Source organism: Hyla sarda, unplaced genomic scaffold (genome assembly GCF_029499605.1).
Source record: "Hyla sarda isolate aHylSar1 unplaced genomic scaffold, aHylSar1.hap1 scaffold_1064, whole genome shotgun sequence".
Classification (NCBI taxonomy): Eukaryota; Metazoa; Chordata; class Amphibia; order Anura; family Hylidae; genus Hyla; species Hyla sarda.
Window position 1 is genome coordinate 48,307 of NW_026607683.1, and position 12,488 is coordinate 60,794.

The following is a 12,488-nucleotide window of genomic DNA, read 5'->3' on the forward strand; positions in this document are numbered from 1 at the left end:
TATCGCTTCTCGGCCTTTTGGCTAAGATCAAGTGTAGTATCTGTTCTTATCAGTTTAATATCTGATACGTCCCCTATCTGGGGACCATATATTAAATGGATTTTTGAGAACGGGGGCCGATTTCGAAGCTTGCTTCCGTCGCCCTATGCATTGACCCGATATGGCAGTATCTTCGGGTACAGTGCACCACCCCCTTACAGGGTTAAAAAGAAAGATTCCTACTTTCATTGCTACCTGCTTGCTGGCTAGCCAGCTAGCCAGCCCTGTGGGCCTTGCTGCTGCAGCCAAAAAACAAAAGGTGGTGCTGCTGCTGCTGCTTCTGCTGCTTCTGCTTGTGTCTGGCCGCTGTTGGAGCGTCCAGGCACAGGACTTCTGCTGCTGCTGACTAAATGGCCTCCTTAATTGGATCATTTGAGTAGCCAGCACACCTGTGCAGGTAGGGCATGACATGATAGGCAGCTGCCTTGATAGCGGGTGGGTGCTGAATGTTCCTAATTGACAAAATAAGATTAATGCTTATGAAGAAATATAAAATCTCATCCCTTCCCCAATATCGCGCCACACCCCTACCCCTTAATTCCCTGGTTGAACTTGATGGACATATGTCTTTTTTCGACCGTACTAACTATGTAACTATGTAACATAACATGGGGGGGGGGGGGGTCTCCTGGCTGTTCACACAGGTGTGTCATTGCTGTACATTGACCATGCATTGCTTCTGTGGTATTGCAAAGGCAAAGACAAATGCTTCCAGCCATCCATTGCACTAATGGATTGGTCATCAGCTGGCTGTCTATGTCCCGCATCAATATAGACCAAAGTACAGAGGGTTAGGCTATGCTATTGTGCACCTACCTGATGCATCAGAAGGTGCGAGGCCCTTGCTAAATTCTGTGCACAGACTTTGAGATCTATACTTTAGACTGTATCTAAACCTGCTCCAACATGGACTGACATTCTGGCCTACTTTCAGCCGATGCGACTTGTCTGTCGCTGAACAGTCGCTTTTTATGTATTCAGCACCTATGTATAATGTTGTAAAAATGCTCTAGAAGCTAAAGTCGCAGAAATGTCACACATATTTGGCCTGCAACTTTCTGTGCGACAAATTCAGACAGGAAAAATCAGTATAAATCCTTAGAAAATTATCCCCCAGTGTCTCCATCTGCTGGCGGTATTGAATAAGCATTGCTGCACTGATGGGGTATGCATTAGACGAAAAAAAAGAAGAAAAAGAAGAATAATACGCCCAGAAAAGAGGCGAAAAGGAGAAAAACGTAAAAAAACGTGAAAAAAAAGTAAGAGGAAGAGAAGGGAAAAAAAGGTGGAAATGGGTTTAAAAGTGATTTCGGCGGAGAATATATATATATATATATATATATATATATATATATATATATATATATGCGCACACACACACATAGATATAAACGTATTCTCCGTTGAGATATTGCAGCCGCTGCTGTGTCCAGGCCCAGGAGCCTTAGCACTGTGCTGTGATGTCACTCAATACCACTGACATCACTAGGTGTAAACAACATCTCTCCTTTGCTGTGTATGTGACTATGGAGCTGTTTGGTGATGTCGTCTATTACGGCCTTCATAGAAGCAACAGGAGATTGTTGCATCCATCTTGAACCCTCAGAACTACAGTGCTATGATGTCACTCACTTCCACAGGCCTTGCAGAGTGTAAACAACAACAACCCAGCTTTGTTGTGTATGTAACCAAAGGGATTTGTGATGTCACCTAGAACCTTCACAGCAGCGACAGCTTTATGAGGAGCATCAGCACTGCTCTGCCTGAGCAGAACCATCACCGCCATAGGTTGTCAAATAACCCGGATTTAACCCACACAGGTAAGTCCAATGGGGTGCAGGCATGTCCTCTATGCTTACAGCTTCCCGTGGGTGTTGGTTTGATACCGTTTGGGGACAGCCAAGGAGGCATCTGCAGGCAACAAAGGTAGGTGTGTGCTTGTGTGTGTGTTTCCTATGCAGATCCTAAGCCCAGTGTCACATGCAAGTAGGAGGAGTAAGAAGGGTTCCTGGCAAATCCGGGTTATGGATTGCATTTAAAAAGGCCCCGTGGGAGTGCAATGGGCCCCTGTCTTGCTGCTTAGCAATAATGGTATGGGTTTAGGTTCTGCTGTGTGTACTGGTGGTTGACTGCCCCCCAGCCCAGAGTGTGCATGGAAAATTGTCTGGCAGCCTCCCTGACAGCAAGCAGTGATAGTGCCCATGAAGGGGACCTTGTTGGGCCCGCCCCTTTCACGGTTATCGCTTCTCGGCCTTTTGGCTAAGATCAAGTGTAGTATCTGTTCTTATCAGTTTAATATCTGATACGTCCCCTATCTGGGGACCATATATTAAATGGATTTTTGAGAACGGGGGCCGATTTCGAAGCTTGCTTCCGTCGCCCTATGCATTGACCCGATATGGCAGTATCTTCGGGTACAGTGCACCACCCCCTTACAGGGTTAAAAAGAAAGATTCCTACTTTCATTGCTACCTGCTTGCTGGCTAGCCAGCTAGCCAGCCCTGTGGGCCTTGCTGCTGCTGCAGCCAAAAAACAAAAGGTGGTGCTGCTGCTGCTTCTGCTGCTTCTGCTTCTGCTTGTGTCTGGCCCCTGTTGGAGCGTCCAGGCACAGGACTTCTGCTGCTGCTGACTAAATGGCCTCCTTAATTGGATCATTTGAGTAGCCAGCACACCTGTGCAGGTAGGGCATGACATGATAGGCAGCTGCCTTGATAGCGGGTGGGTGCTGAATGTTCCTAATTGACAAAATAAGATTAATGCTTATGAAGAAATATAAAATCTCATCCCTTCCCCAATATCGCGCCACACCCCTACCCCTTAATTCCCTGGTTGAACGTGATGGACATATGTCTTTTTTCGACCGTACTAACTATGTAACTATGTAACATAACATGGGGGGGGGGGGGGGGGGGGGTCTCCTGGCTGTTCACACAGGTGTGTCATTGCTGTACATTGACCATGCATTGCTTCTGTGGTATTGCAAAGGCAAAGACAAATGCTTCCAGCCATCCATTGCACTAATGGATTGGTCATCAGCTGGCTGTCTATGTCCCGCATCAATATAGACCAAAGTACAGAGGGTTAGGCTATGCTATTGTGCACCTACCTGATGCATCAGAAGGTGCGAGGCCCTTGCTAAATTCTGTGCACAGACTTTGAGATCTATGCTTTAGACTGTATCTAAACCTGCTCCAACATGGACTGACATTCTGGCCTACTTTCAGCCGATGCGACTTGTCTGTCGCTGAACAGTCGCTTTTTATGTATTCAGCACCTATGTATAATGTTGTAAAAATGCTCTAGAAGCTAAAGTCGCAGAAATGTCACACATATTTGGCCTGCAACTTTCTGTGCGACAAATTCAGACAGGAAAAATCAGTATAAATCCTTAGAAAATTATCCCCCAGTGTCTCCATCTGCTGGCGGTATTGAATAAGCATTGCTGCACTGATGGGGTATGCATTAGACGAAAAAAAAGAAGAAAAAGAAGAATAATACGCCCAGAAAAGAGGCGAAAAGGAGAAAAACGTAAAAAAACGTGAAAAAAAAGTAAGAGGAAGAGAAGGGAAAAAAAGGTGGAAATGGGTTTAAAAGTGATTTCGGCGGAGAAATATATATATATATATATATATATATATATATATATATATATATATATATATATATATGCGCACACACACACATAGATATAAACGTATTCTCCGTTGAGATATTGCAGCCGCTGCTGTGTCCAGGCCCAGGAGCCTTAGCACTGTGCTGTGATGTCACTCAATACCACTGACATCACTAGGTGTAAACAACATCTCTCCTTTGCTGTGTATGTGACTATGGAGCTGTTTGGTGATGTCGTCTATTACGGCCTTCATAGAAGCAACAGGAGATTGTTGCATCCATCTTGAACCCTCAGAACTACAGTGCTATGATGTCACTCACTTCCACAGGCCTTGCAGAGTGTAAACAACAACAACCCAGCTTTGTTGTGTATGTAACCAAAGGGATTTGTGATGTCACCTAGAACCTTCACAGCAGCGACAGCTTTATGAGGAGCATCAGCACTGCTCTGCCTGAGCAGAACCATCACCGCCATAGGTTGTCAAATAACCCGGATTTAACCCACACAGGTAAGTCCAATGGGGTGCAGGCATGTCCTCTATGCTTACAGCTTCCCGTGGGTGTTGGTTTGATACCGTTTGGGGACAGCCAAGGAGGCATCTGCAGGCAACAAAGGTAGGTGTGTGCTTGTGTGTGTGTTTCCTATGCAGATCCTAAGCCCAGTGTCACATGCAAGTAGGAGGAGTAAGAAGGGTTCCTGGCAAATCCGGGTTATGGATTGCATTTAAAAAGGCCCCGTGGGAGTGCAATGGGCCCCTGTCTTGCTGCTTAGCAATAATGGTATGGGTTTAGGTTCTGCTGTGTGTACTGGTGGTTGACTGCCCCCCAGCCCAGAGTGTGCATGGAAAATTGTCTGGCAGCCTCCCTGACAGCAAGCAGTGATAGTGCCCATGAAGGGGACCTTGTTGGGCCCGCCCCTTTCACGGTTATCGCTTCTCGGCCTTTTGGCTAAGATCAAGTGTAGTATCTGTTCTTATCAGTTTAATATCTGATACGTCCCCTATCTGGGGACCATATATTAAATGGATTTTTGAGAACGGGGGCCGATTTCGAAGCTTGCTTCCGTCGCCCTATGCATTGACCCGATATGGCAGTATCTTCGGGTACAGTGCACCACCCCCTTACAGGGTTAAAAAGAAAGATTCCTACTTTCATTGCTACCTGCTTGCTGGCTAGCCAGCTAGCCAGCCCTGTGGGCCTTGCTGCTGCTGCAGCCAAAAAACAAAAGGTGGTGCTGCTGCTGCTTCTGCTGCTTCTGCTTCTGCTTGTGTCTGGCCCCTGTTGGAGCGTCCAGGCACAGGACTTCTGCTGCTGCTGACTAAATGGCCTCCTTAATTGGATCATTTGAGTAGCCAGCACACCTGTGCAGGTAGGGCATGACATGATAGGCAGCTGCCTTGATAGCGGGTGGGTGCTGAATGTTCCTAATTGACAAAATAAGATTAATGCTTATGAAGAAATATAAAATCTCATCCCTTCCCCAATATCGCGCCACACCCCTACCCCTTAATTCCCTGGTTGAACGTGATGGACATATGTCTTTTTTCGACCGTACTAACTATGTAACTATGTAACATAACATGGGGGGGGGGGGGGGGGTCTCCTGGCTGTTCACACAGGTGTGTCATTGCTGTACATTGACCATGCATTGCTTCTGTGGTATTGCAAAGGCAAAGACAAATGCTTCCAGCCATCCATTGCACTAATGGATTGGTCATCAGCTGGCTGTCTATGTCCCGCATCAATATAGACCAAAGTACAGAGGGTTAGGCTATGCTATTGTGCACCTACCTGATGCATCAGAAGGTGCGAGGCCCTTGCTAAATTCTGTGCACAGACTTTGAGATCTATGCTTTAGACTGTATCTAAACCTGCTCCAACATGGACTGACATTCTGGCCTACTTTCAGCCGATGCGACTTGTCTGTCGCTGAACAGTCGCTTTTTATGTATTCAGCACCTATGTATAATGTTGTAAAAATGCTCTAGAAGCTAAAGTCGCAGAAATGTCACACATATTTGGCCTGCAACTTTCTGTGCGACAAATTCAGACAGGAAAAATCAGTATAAATCCTTAGAAAATTATCCCCCAGTGTCTCCATCTGCTGGCGGTATTGAATAAGCATTGCTGCACTGATGGGGTATGCATTAGACGAAAAAAAAGAAGAAAAAGAAGAATAATACGCCCAGAAAAGAGGCGAAAAGGAGAAAAACGTAAAAAAACGTGAAAAAAAAGTAAGAGGAAGAGAAGGGAAAAAAAGGTGGAAATGGGTTTAAAAGTGATTTCGGCGGAGAAATATATATATATATATATATATATATATATATATATATATATATGCGCACACACACACATAGATATAAACGTATTCTCCGTTGAGATATTGCAGCCGCTGCTGTGTCCAGGCCCAGGAGCCTTAGCACTGTGCTGTGATGTCACTCAATACCACTGACATCACTAGGTGTAAACAACATCTCTCCTTTGCTGTGTATGTGACTATGGAGCTGTTTGGTGATGTCGTCTATTACGGCCTTCATAGAAGCAACAGGAGATTGTTGCATCCATCTTGAACCCTCAGAACTACAGTGCTATGATGTCACTCACTTCCACAGGCCTTGCAGAGTGTAAACAACAACAACCCAGCTTTGTTGTGTATGTAACCAAAGGGATTTGTGATGTCACCTAGAACCTTCACAGCAGCGACAGCTTTATGAGGAGCATCAGCACTGCTCTGCCTGAGCAGAACCATCACCGCCATAGGTTGTCAAATAACCCGGATTTAACCCACACAGGTAAGTCCAATGGGGTGCAGGCATGTCCTCTATGCTTACAGCTTCCCGTGGGTGTTGGTTTGATACCGTTTGGGGACAGCCAAGGAGGCATCTGCAGGCAACAAAGGTAGGTGTGTGCTTGTGTGTGTGTTTCCTATGCAGATCCTAAGCCCAGTGTCACATGCAAGTAGGAGGAGTAAGAAGGGTTCCTGGCAAATCCGGGTTATGGATTGCATTTAAAAAGGCCCCGTGGGAGTGCAATGGGCCCCTGTCTTGCTGCTTAGCAATAATGGTATGGGTTTAGGTTCTGCTGTGTGTACTGGTGGTTGACTGCCCCCCAGCCCAGAGTGTGCATGGAAAATTGTCTGGCAGCCTCCCTGACAGCAAGCAGTGATAGTGCCCATGAAGGGGACCTTGTTGGGCCCGCCCCTTTCACGGTTATCGCTTCTCGGCCTTTTGGCTAAGATCAAGTGTAGTATCTGTTCTTATCAGTTTAATATCTGATACGTCCCCTATCTGGGGACCATATATTAAATGGATTTTTGAGAACGGGGGCCGATTTCGAAGCTTGCTTCCGTCGCCCTATGCATTGACCCGATATGGCAGTATCTTCGGGTACAGTGCACCACCCCCTTACAGGGTTAAAAAGAAAGATTCCTACTTTCATTGCTACCTGCTTGCTGGCTAGCCAGCTAGCCAGCCCTGTGGGCCTTGCTGCTGCTGCAGCCAAAAAACAAAAGGTGGTGCTGCTGCTGCTTCTGCTTCTGCTTGTGTCTGGCCCCTGTTGGAGCGTCCAGGCACAGGACTTCTGCTGCTGCTGACTAAATGGCCTCCTTAATTGGATCATTTGAGTAGCCAGCACACCTGTGCAGGTAGGGCATGACATGATAGGCAGCTGCCTTGATAGCGGGTGGGTGCTGAATGTTCCTAATTGACAAAATAAGATTAATGCTTATGAAGAAATATAAAATCTCATCCCTTCCCCAATATCGCGCCACACCCCTACCCCTTAATTCCCTGGTTGAACGTGATGGACATATGTCTTTTTTCGACCGTACTAACTATGTAACTATGTAACATAACATGGGGGGGGGGGGGGGGGGGGGTCTCCTGGCTGTTCACACAGGTGTGTCATTGCTGTACATTGACCATGCATTGCTTCTGTGGTATTGCAAAGGCAAAGACAAATGCTTCCAGCCATCCATTGCACTAATGGATTGGTCATCAGCTGGCTGTCTTTGTCCCGCATCAATATAGACCAAAGTACAGAGGGTTAGGCTATGCTATTGTGCACCTACCTGATGCATCAGAAGGTGCGAGGCCCTTGCTAAATTCTGTGCACAGACTTTGAGATCTATGCTTTAGACTGTATCTAAACCTGCTCCAACATGGACTGACATTCTGGCCTACTTTCAGCCGATGCGACTTGTCTGTCGCTGAACAGTCGCTTTTTATGTATTCAGCACCTATGTATAATGTTGTAAAAATGCTCTAGAAGCTAAAGTCGCAGAAATGTCACACATATTTGGCCTGCAACTTTCTGTGCGACAAATTCAGACAGGAAAAATCAGTATAAATCCTTAGAAAATTATCCCCCAGTGTCTCCATCTGCTGGCGGTATTGAATAAGCATTGCTGCACTGATGGGGTATGCATTAGACGAAAAAAAAGAAGAAAAAGAAGAATAATACGCCCAGAAAAGAGGCGAAAAGGAGAAAAACGTAAAAAAACGTGAAAAAAAAGTAAGAGGAAGAGAAGGGAAAAAAAGGTGGAAATGGGTTTAAAAGTGATTTCGGCGGAGAAATATATATATATATATATATATATATATATATATATATATATATATATATGCGCACACACACACATAGATATAAACGTATTCTCCGTTGAGATATTGCAGCCGCTGCTGTGTCCAGGCCCAGGAGCCTTAGCACTGTGCTGTGATGTCACTCAATACCACTGACATCACTAGGTGTAAACAACATCTCTCCTTTGCTGTGTATGTGACTATGGAGCTGTTTGGTGATGTCGTCTATTACGGCCTTCATAGAAGCAACAGGAGATTGTTGCATCCATCTTGAACCCTCAGAACTACAGTGCTATGATGTCACTCACTTCCACAGGCCTTGCAGAGTGTAAACAACAACAACCCAGCTTTGTTGTGTATGTAACCAAAGGGATTTGTGATGTCACCTAGAACCTTCACAGCAGCGACAGCTTTATGAGGAGCATCAGCACTGCTCTGCCTGAGCAGAACCATCACCGCCATAGGTTGTCAAATAACCCGGATTTAACCCACACAGGTAAGTCCAATGGGGTGCAGGCATGTCCTCTATGCTTACAGCTTCCCGTGGGTGTTGGTTTGATACCGTTTGGGGACAGCCAAGGAGGCATCTGCAGGCAACAAAGGTAGGTGTGTGCTTGTGTGTGTGTTTCCTATGCAGATCCTAAGCCCAGTGTCACATGCAAGTAGGAGGAGTAAGAAGGGTTCCTGGCAAATCCGGGTTATGGATTGCATTTAAAAAGGCCCCGTGGGAGTGCAATGGGCCCCTGTCTTGCTGCTTAGCAATAATGGTATGGGTTTAGGTTCTGCTGTGTGTACTGGTGGTTGACTGCCCCCCAGCCCAGAGTGTGCATGGAAAATTGTCTGGCAGCCTCCCTGACAGCAAGCAGTGATAGTGCCCATGAAGGGGACCTTGTTGGGCCCGCCCCTTTCACGGTTATCGCTTCTCGGCCTTTTGGCTAAGATCAAGTGTAGTATCTGTTCTTATCAGTTTTCATGCTGGTGGGGATGGGTGCTGCATGGAGGATGCAGGTGTACCAGGGCTTTCCGGGGCTGGTTCTGAGGAATCAGCTCAACGGCTGCCCCGATGTGACCTGTTCCCTCCGGGTCTCGCCATGAGGCTGAGAGGGTCTAGAGCCGAGGTACTTTTGTGCCTCGGGGATTGGTGACCCCGAGGTGCCGAAACTCACTGGGAGAATAGACTCACTGAGTTGAAGCACGGGCACCATAATCTCTTCACCTTGTGGCACTCACCTCTTGATTCCCGGCCTTCTGGCTAGGATCAGAGAAATTTTTATAGATCCGGCCGGATGTCCGGGCAGTATATCTGCACACATTCACTTATTTATTTCTTTTTTGTCTCACTGTGTCACTTTTTGCGTGTTGTGTGTTCACAGGATTTGTCAGGATGCGGTAGCCCTTCTGGGTGTCCCTCCTGGCGGTCTAGGGGAGGTGTGTGTGGCCATTAGGTTCCGCACCTCCCTGCAAACACCCCGGGTACTCCTGCTTTGGCAGGGTACCTACCGTAATCGGCTCTGCGGGCAGATACCTTGGCCAACGCCAAGGGGGATGCCGGGAGCATTTGTGGTCCCCTAGTAGCTTCGGCGAAAAGGGACATCGAACCTGGAACCTCGCAGGTACCTTTTGGTCCGGAGGCGAAGGGTAAGGTTTGTTGGGGGGCCTCTCTCCTATCGGAGAAGGGCTTGCGATAGACCGCATCCTTTGTGCACGTTTTTTTAGTGTAACACGTTTGCACTTTTTCTTGCACTTTCGGTGAATCGAAAGCACGTTCCTCGGCTTTAGATAAAAAAAAAAAAAAATCTGTTCTTATCAGTTTAATATCTGATACGTCCCCTATCTGGGGACCATATATTAAATGGATTTTTGAGAACGGGGGCCGATTTCGAAGCTTGCTTCCGTCGCCCTATGCATTGACCCGATATGGCAGTATCTTCGGGTACAGTGCACCACCCCCTTACAGGGTTAAAAAGAAAGATTCCTACTTTCATTGCTACCTGCTTGCTGGCTAGCCAGCTAGCCAGCCCTGTGGGCCTTGCTGCTGCTGCAGCCAAAAAACAAAAGGTGGTGCTGCTGCTGCTTCTGCTGCTTCTGCTTCTGCTTGTGTCTGGCCCCTGTTGGAGCGTCCAGGCACAGGACTTCTGCTGCTGCTGACTAAATGGCCTCCTTAATTGGATCATTTGAGTAGCCAGCACACCTGTGCAGGTAGGGCATGACATGATAGGCAGCTGCCTTGATAGCGGGTGGGTGCTGAATGTTCCTAATTGACAAAATAAGATTAATGCTTATGAAGAAATATAAAATCTCATCCCTTCCCCAATATCGCGCCACACCCCTACCCCTTAATTCCCTGGTTGAACGTGATGGACATATGTCTTTTTTCGACCGTACTAACTATGTAACTATGTAACATAACATGGGGGGGGGGGGGGGGGTCTCCTGGCTGTTCACACAGGTGTGTCATTGCTGTACATTGACCATGCATTGCTTCTGTGGTATTGCAAAGGCAAAGACAAATGCTTCCAGCCATCCATTGCACTAATGGATTGGTCATCAGCTGGCTGTCTATGTCCCGCATCAATATAGACCAAAGTACAGAGGGTTAGGCTATGCTATTGTGCACCTACCTGATGCATCAGAAGGTGCGAGGCCCTTGCTAAATTCTGTGCACAGACTTTGAGATCTATGCTTTAGACTGTATCTAAACCTGCTCCAACATGGACTGACATTCTGGCCTACTTTCAGCCGATGCGACTTGTCTGTCGCTGAACAGTCGCTTTTTATGTATTCAGCACCTATGTATAATGTTGTAAAAATGCTCTAGAAGCTAAAGTCGCAGAAATGTCACACATATTTGGCCTGCAACTTTCTGTGCGACAAATTCAGACAGGAAAAATCAGTATAAATCCTTAGAAAATTATCCCCCAGTGTCTCCATCTGCTGGCGGTATTGAATAAGCATTGCTGCACTGATGGGGTATGCATTAGACGAAAAAAAAGAAGAAAAAGAAGAATAATACGCCCAGAAAAGAGGCGAAAAGGAGAAAAACGTAAAAAAACGTGAAAAAAAAGTAAGAGGAAGAGAAGGGAAAAAAAGGTGGAAATGGGTTTAAAAGTGATTTCGGCGGAGATATATATATATATATATATATATATATATATATATATATATATGCGCACACACACACATAGATATAAACGTATTCTCCGTTGAGATATTGCAGCCGCTGCTGTGTCCAGGCCCAGGAGCCTTAGCACTGTGCTGTGATGTCACTCAATACCACTGACATCACTAGGTGTAAACAACATCTCTCCTTTGCTGTGTATGTGACTATGGAGCTGTTTGGTGATGTCGTCTATTACGGCCTTCATAGAAGCAACAGGAGATTGTTGCATCCATCTTGAACCCTCAGAACTACAGTGCTATGATGTCACTCACTTCCACAGGCCTTGCAGAGTGTAAACAACAACAACCCAGCTTTGTTGTGTATGTAACCAAAGGGATTTGTGATGTCACCTAGAACCTTCACAGCAGCGACAGCTTTATGAGGAGCATCAGCACTGCTCTGCCTGAGCAGAACCATCACCGCCATAGGTTGTCAAATAACCCGGATTTAACCCACACAGGTAAGTCCAATGGGGTGCAGGCATGTCCTCTATGCTTACAGCTTCCCGTGGGTGTTGGTTTGATACCGTTTGGGGACAGCCAAGGAGGCATCTGCAGGCAACAAAGGTAGGTGTGTGCTTGTGTGTGTGTTTCCTATGCAGATCCTAAGCCCAGTGTCACATGCAAGTAGGAGGAGTAAGAAGGGTTCCTGGCAAATCCGGGTTATGGATTGCATTTAAAAAGGCCCCGTGGGAGTGCAATGGGCCCCTGTCTTGCTGCTTAGCAATAATGGTATGGGTTTAGGTTCTGCTGTGTGTACTGGTGGTTGACTGCCCCCCAGCCCAGAGTGTGCATGGAAAATTGTCTGGCAGCCTCCCTGACAGCAAGCAGTGATAGTGCCCATGAAGGGGACCTTGTTGGGCCCGCCCCGCCCCTTTCACGGTTATCGCTTCTCGGCCTTTTGGCTAAGATCAAGTGTAGTATCTGTTCTTATCAGTTTTCATGCTGGTGGGGATGGGTGCTGCATGGAGGATGCAGGTGTACCAGGGCTTTCCGGGGCTGGTTCTGAGGAATCAGCTCGACGGCTGCCCCGATGTGACCTGTTCCCTCCGGGTCTCGCCATGAGGCTGAGAGGGTCTAGAGCCGAGGTACTTTTGT

General features: G+C 46.8%; 4 non-coding genes and 3 pseudogenes across 4 annotated transcripts; all 7 read left to right on the forward strand.

Moving 5' to 3' along the window:
* The first annotated feature begins 1 nt into the window (after position 1).
* On the forward strand, positions 2-192 carry LOC130299835 (U2 spliceosomal RNA). The gene has a single exon (XR_008850879.1). It is a non-coding gene; the product is annotated as a U2 spliceosomal RNA (small nuclear RNA).
* A 2,086-nt stretch (positions 193-2,278) lies between these two features.
* On the forward strand, positions 2,279-2,469 carry LOC130299836 (U2 spliceosomal RNA). The gene has a single exon (XR_008850880.1). It is a non-coding gene; the product is annotated as a U2 spliceosomal RNA (small nuclear RNA).
* Positions 2,470-4,579: 2,110 nt separating this feature from the next.
* LOC130299837 (U2 spliceosomal RNA) lies at positions 4,580-4,770 on the forward strand. Its single transcript, XR_008850881.1, has one exon. It is a non-coding gene; the product is annotated as a U2 spliceosomal RNA (small nuclear RNA).
* A 2,092-nt stretch (positions 4,771-6,862) lies between these two features.
* LOC130299838 (U2 spliceosomal RNA) lies at positions 6,863-7,053 on the forward strand. Its single transcript, XR_008850882.1, has one exon. It is a non-coding gene; the product is annotated as a U2 spliceosomal RNA (small nuclear RNA).
* Positions 7,054-9,146: 2,093 nt separating this feature from the next.
* LOC130299867 (U2 spliceosomal RNA) lies at positions 9,147-9,306 on the forward strand (annotated as a pseudogene).
* A 693-nt stretch (positions 9,307-9,999) lies between these two features.
* On the forward strand, positions 10,000-10,180 carry LOC130299862 (U2 spliceosomal RNA; annotated as a pseudogene).
* Positions 10,181-12,275: 2,095 nt separating this feature from the next.
* LOC130299869 (U2 spliceosomal RNA) lies at positions 12,276-12,435 on the forward strand (annotated as a pseudogene).
* Positions 12,436-12,488: the final 53 nt, after the last annotated feature.